The sequence below is a fragment of the Medicago sativa genome, chromosome 6 (genome assembly GCF_051527215.1).
Source record: "Medicago sativa cultivar Bolivia chromosome 6, Bolivia_mono, whole genome shotgun sequence".
NCBI classification, from domain to species: domain Eukaryota; kingdom Viridiplantae; phylum Streptophyta; class Magnoliopsida; order Fabales; family Fabaceae; genus Medicago; species Medicago sativa.
In genome coordinates this window covers 5,700,139-5,706,957 of record NC_140754.1, presented here as the reverse complement: position 1 = coordinate 5,706,957, position 6,819 = coordinate 5,700,139, and the positions used below count along the sequence as shown (strand labels likewise).

The window sequence follows — 6,819 nt, the reverse complement described above, 5'->3', positions numbered from 1 at the left end:
CTCAAAATTGGAGAATTGAAGTTTGCTGGAAAGTCAAAATCGAGGCCCGAATGGTGTTGTCCGGGGCCTCGATTGGACAAATTAATTAGTCAAAGTCATCAAAAAATTGTACACCACGTGTGAACATAAGAAAATAAGAAATATGAAAGTCATTTTGAAAATCAAACCATATGATATAAGAAGGATAAGAGGGAGTGTCAAAAATCATGAAACTTAATTCCAACGACCAAGCTTTTCATTTGCTTGCTAACTCTCAATATGTCATCCTCCGGCTTGGTGGATGATATCAATGCGATGCTCAACACAGCAGAGCCACCTTCAACCGATGACTGTTGCATCTACAAGGTCCCTTCTGTTATTCGCAAACTCAACGAAGACGCATACATCTCCAATGTCGTTTCCATTGGCCCCTTTCACCACCGTCAACCCCAGCTCCAAAACATGGAAAGTCAGAAACTCATTCACTTCAAGGATTTTCTCCAACAAACCAACACAAGTTTAAACACCTTGGTCAGCTACATAGATTCTATCTTACCTCATTTCAAACGCTGTTATTCTGAAACCTTACCATTTTCTCATGATGAACTTGTTCAGTTAATCTTAATGGATTCCGCTTTTATAATTCAACTTTTTTGGACATCCTCTGTTGGTGAGATTCTCTTGAAACCTTGGTTAGCTAATGGTATAATAGAAGATTTATTGTTACTTGAAAATCTGGGTCATGCCTACGGATTTTTGGCCGACCCCACTTAGTGGGATAAGGCGTTGTTGTTGTTGTTGTATTGTTACTTGAAAATCAGCTTCCCTTTTTCGTTATTGAAAATATTCACAGTCTTTCATTGAGTTCTACAAATGCTAGTGTTCCTAATACTATGCTCCCTTCTTTTCTTAAACTCACTATTTATTACTTTCAAGATTTCAATAAATCAAAATTGGGTTTTGATAATAATGATATTAGTATAAGGCACTTGACTGATCTGATTAGGATATTTCACTTGCAACATCCTACTGATTAGAAACTCCTAACTAATGTCACCTTAAGTGAGTTTAACTTAAGGTGATTTATGTTTTGATACCTTGATTGAAAAGTGATTTTTCATAATTCAAGTTGTTTGGATGATTTAGATCAAAATTACTTTTGAGTGCAAATTTACCAAAACTGGTTTGAATGATTAAAAAAGAAGAGGCACGTTAATAAAATAAGAAAGTGCTTGAGTAAATGGTAAATTGATTACCGAGTCACATCAATAAAATGTTGAGGCCAGGTTTATCATTTTATTCACAATAGTTTTTTGGTTATCCATAGCGTGTTTTGAGGCTTTGGTGGCGCTCAGAAAATTCAAAAGGTCCATGGTGATTCTAGTATGATTGCAGGGGCTGTTTCAACTAGTCTGTCAATCTCTGGTGTACTGTTTCGGCGGTTTTTCAGTTTCTTAGATTTGTGTATTGGACCTGTTCTATTGCGTTTTTCTTAGTATCAGTTGGTTAATCGAGTACCTTCGAGGTTTGATGTGGTTTGAATCTCTGTGATTGGTGGTGATCCTAGCTTATGTGATCACTCAATTTTTTTTCTAATTTCGAACTTTATAATATTCTATACCTTGTACATCTTGTGCTTGGTTTAGTGTGTTTTAATAAATTCATTATTGATCTAATTTTTGTTTGTCTTGAAATGCTTAGTCTGATTTATAGTTTGATTTTGAACAATATGTTTAATTCAATCACAGAAGTTGAATAGTTGATGCCTAGCTAGTTGGGTAATTTCCTTTGAAACTATTTTAGGCTTTAGAACTTATATGTTAAAATGATCAAGTATGGATAATCATCAACAATGATGCAAGTAGAACAGCAACGAGCGTAAATTACCTCATATTGGAGTGACTTTATTAGAAGAAAAATCCCTAGTACATGATTAAATACTCTGATAGTTTACTTTTGTAACAAAATAGGTCTTTAAACATTTTGTACTAATGTCGAGTTGTTCAAATTCTGCTTCACTAGTACTATAGCACTGTTATAGCAGTTATTTGACAACACTAGACTAAGCATATTGCATATATCATATATAGTTTTTCACAACTAAGTTTAGCAGAATTGAAAATAAATCATATGTTGAATTTATTTCTCAACTGTTCAATTTTTTCGGTAGTTTGGAGCAAGACTCTGAAATGGCTTGGGATGTCGGCTGCCCTCCATTTTGGAGGTTCAAACACCTTGTCTATTTTATAAAATCAATGTCAAGTGGGTTTGTTTATTCAATTAACCAATGGATTGTGAATCCTGGTTTCGCTTGGTTGCGCTTTTAGCTTTCAGTCGCATTGGAAAGTGGATGACGTATCCCGATTGGTGTACTTTGCTTAATCTGTTTTTGCAGGGTGTATGTTCTGCTGAGAGCGTTTAGTTTTGCTGCGGTTGGAGTGTTTTGTTATCGTCTAGCTCTCACGCTTGGTTGGGCGTTTCCTGGTTTCGCTCGGCTGTGTTTACTCTGCTTCCCTTTTTTGTCCAAAACTCTGCAGCCACTAGGTGGATTGGTAGCATCATCTTGATTTTTAATTTTATTTATCTACCTGGTGTAATTTGAGCTAAGGATTGTGAGCAATTCAGTTGTTATGAAAGAACAACAGATTCTCCAAAATCAAGACTAAAGATTAAGTTCGTATCCACGAAGACATGATGTAATTGTTCTTTGAGCATTAAGGTTTTCATCGGTCTTTGCAAGTCTCTAAAATCCAAGTCACCTAAGTTAATTTCGATAAATAAAAAAAGGTTAATGAGTTTTTTTTAACATTCATAATGTTTTTTTTGACAAATTTCACATTCATAATGTTGATATCGTTACTTAATCTCTATAAAAAATAAGTCAATAATCTTAAACCATTGTCATGACTTAATTATAGTAATTCCTCTGTTTGATCTCTATAAAAAGGTCATCTTTCATGCTATAAATAATAACTTTTTAGCTCATGAAAACAAAAGGAATTTAAAAACCTCTAATATTGACCCAATAAGTAAGTAATGTACTTACCGCAAACAAAACAATAGATGAATTAAAATGTAGTGCTAGTTGCTAATCAATGTCTCCCCAAAGTCCGCATGTGAAGAAATTAGGATGCTTATGGACTTCAGTCGAAGAAAGATGACAACTCCTGTTAAAATTGGCTATAGAATCTTGCCATTAGTAAGAGAAGGTGTCATCTCTCCTGCGATTGAAGTCCCTGAACATATCTTCTACTTTTACACCTTTTTCTGCATATATGCATATTATGTTCCTTTGCTCAAACAAGTTAAGGCCATATTTATAAGGGAGATGGATCATCTTGTCTCTTGTGTTTACAATTTGGCTTGAGTCTAGTTTTTGTATTGGTTGCTTGTGTTTTGGGGTCTTAGTGGTGGGTGTTTCAGTTTTTTCTCTGCATAGTCAGTAGCCGTTGGTACTTTCAGTAGGTCTGGTTCTGCTCTGCGGGGTATTGGTTTTCTGGTTGTCGTTGGGGCATGCTCAGCCTTAGTCAGCTGATGAAAGGTGTTGTGTTGCTGCAATTTTTATTTGGTCGTTTTTTGCAAGGTGTGTGTTCTGCTGAGACCATTTAGTTTTGCTGCGTTTTTTCTGTCTCATTAGCGAGGCTGGTTGGAGTGTGTCGTTATCGTCTCAAACTTGGTTGAGCGTTTCCTGGTCACGCTTGGTTGCACTTTTAGCTTTCAGTAGCCTTTAATTGGGTTCAAACTCAATATCAGGACGTCGCAATTATAGGCTGTGTTTGCCACTTCGTTTACAAACCAAAAAATAATATTGATCAACAAATAACCGTCATTCTTGACTGGGAATAAGCTTGTTCAATTTACACTTTTATTTGTCAAGTGTTCAATTATACATTTATACCTCAAATAATGGTGAAAGAAAATGGGAAGAGAAAACTAACATGAATTTAGGTGATAAACGTGACCTATATCCCAATAAATAGAGAAAGTGAGAAACCCCATAGACTTGTATTTTATGAAGTATATTAACATGAATTTAAGGTTTCATTGGTCTTTGCAAGCCTCTGAAATCCAAGTCACCTAAGTTAATTTCGATAAATAAAAATAGGTTAATGAGTTTTTTTTTTTTTTTAACATTCATAATGTTTTTTCTTTTGACAAATTTAACATTTATAATGTTGATATCGTTGCTTAGTCTCTAGAAAAAATAAGTCAATAATCTTAAACCATTGTCATGGCTTAATTATAGTAATTCCTCTGTTTGATCTTTGATCTCTATAAAAAGGTCATATTTCACACTCTAACTAATCAATTTTTATCTCATGAAAACAAAAGGAATTTAAAAACCTCTAATATTGACCCAATAAGTAGTAATGTACTTACCGCAAACAAAACAATACATGAATTAAACTGTAGTGCTAGTTGCTAATCAATGTCTCCCCCAAAGTCTGCATGTGAAGAAAAAATAGAAGGAATTTAAATGTAAGATGTTCTTAATTAATTTCCTCGATGAAACAAGTTAAGATGCATATGGACTTTAGTCGAAGAAAGATGACAACTTCTGTTAAAATTGGCTGCAGAATCATGTCATTAGTAACAGTAGGTGTCATCTCTCTTGCGACTGAAGTCCACGAACATATTTTTCACTTTTACACCATATCCTGCATATATGCATATTATGTTCCCTTTCTCAAAGAAGTTAAGGCCATATTTACAAGGGAGATGGATCATCTAGTCTCTTGTGTTTACAATTTGACTTGAGTCTAGTTTTTTTTTTTTTTTTTTGAAGAATTGACTTGAGTCTAGTTAAATAGGTTGGGCAGGGGTCGTTACTATTTGGTGATGCATTTACCCAAACACCTTGACATAAGCTTATCAATGATTAGTTTATAAATTCATTAGAGTTTCAAGTTAATATTATTTTATAAATAAATTTATTAATACGAGAGTAATCATACTCAAAACCCATTACAACAAGATTTGTCATACATTTTGAAGACAATATTTGTAAATCTTCTTTTTGTTTTTCGATTTACTAAGTGAAACTTGTATGGTTTTGGTGGTTGAAAACTAAACACAAACAAATAACTTTTGATTTTCATCACTTGTGGATAAATCCTTGTTGGAGCTTGAACCTTTGTTATCTCGTTTTGGGTTATAGCTAGGGTTTTGTTATTTTTTCGTGTCGATATCTGATTTATAACATAACTTGATATTCTTTTGTACTCTATCTTTACACTACTCGTGCATGTTAGGATCTCTTCTTAGTTTAATATATTTCATTTTAACTTCTCAAAAGAACAAATATATGATTTTAAAAATAAAAATATCATGAAATCTTTTAAAGATAAATTGATAATGGTAGCATAGACAACATACAATTGTCTCATAAGACATAAGAGATTTGAACTCTACTATTGAGATTATAATGCTAAACTTTTATCACATTTCTTATATTATATATAAATCAGTTTTGTAAAGATGAAGATGAGTTAAATTTAATATAAAAATTTAAGGTGATATCATAATCTATCGGTTTAAGTGTCCTCGTGAGTTTAACTTGATTGATAGGGACAATGCATAATATCTACAGGGTCCATGGTTCAAACCCTGACCACCATAAAAAAAAATCTATAGGTTTGAGTCCACACCTCTAGACAAAAGTATCTCATAACTTGTCTTATATTTATCAGCCTGTATTCTTTTTCCTGCTGAATGAATTCAAATTGGACCCTCGAGGAAAAACTCTTTCCAATATTTTCCGTTGACCATTCAATAAGAAGCTCTCTTATTTCATTGTGTTCATCAAAATGTAACAAGTGGCATTCTCTAGAACCTCAAAAATAACTTTCAAAGGTCATTATAATAATAAATTAATCAATGTAAGCTGCTTGTAACTTTCTTGGAAGGGAAATGGTGGGGTTAAATTATACCATCAACTTTGAAATCTTTGCATCATCAACATTTCTATTTTCCTACTTCCAAATTCTGGCAACTTCACAGCAATTCCTGCATGTGGTTAAAGTTACTTATGGCAAGGACAAATTAAATAAATAAATAAAAAGACCAAGACTAAAATCGACCTATATATAGATATGTAATATGTTTGCATGAAGCAAGTAATAATCAAGGAGAAGGCAATACGAGGTTGGTTTGAGGGAATCCTGTCGCAGGAGTGATGGGACCGGCCTCTGGTACATATATGAATATCTATGATATGAATATTATCATATAGTGGTGCCATCCTCTTGCGACAGGATTCCCTTCAATCTCTAGCTGACAACATAATTTTGATTTTTTTTTTTTTTTTTTTTTATGTTAGAAACTTTCAATCAACAGGTATCTCATTTGGATTTTATCATATATATACTCTATTCTAGTGTTTTAAAATGAAATTGTTTGGCTAAACTCATTGAACTGAGAACTGCTTAGTTTGTAAGTTCAATCCTATTTGTATTATAATATTGTCGAACTGGATCGAAGAAGTTGCGTTGTGATTGGTTTCACTAATTTTTATTTTGCAACTTCTTTTTAGTACAATTTTTGCAATTTTTTTTGTTCTTTTTATTGGTGTTAAGCCTCCAGTTCACTTGATAAATTGGTCATACTAATCTGGAGTTTGACCGAGAGGTAAACAAAGTCTAAGCAAGAATTGTTTCACTCAGGAATTAAATTCAGGTTCTTCTGAACAATTTGTCTTCGATGGAGTTTATTAACCATTTGAACTCAATTGTGTGTCATTTTAAACAATGTCTATTGACTAACTTCTCCTGCAGGGCTATTCTGATTATTTTATAAGAAAAATATTGTTAAGCATATCCACTGCTCTAATGCTTCTTTTTG

General features: G+C 33.2%; 1 long non-coding RNA gene across 1 annotated transcript; it reads left to right on the top strand.

Moving 5' to 3' along the window:
• The first annotated feature begins 204 nt into the window (after positions 1-204).
• On the top strand, positions 205-2,788 carry LOC146912326 (uncharacterized). The gene is made up of 2 exons (XR_015016417.1): positions 205-649; positions 1,307-2,788. It is a non-coding gene; the product is annotated as an uncharacterized LOC146912326 (long non-coding RNA).
• The last annotated feature ends 4,031 nt before the right edge of the window (positions 2,789-6,819 follow it).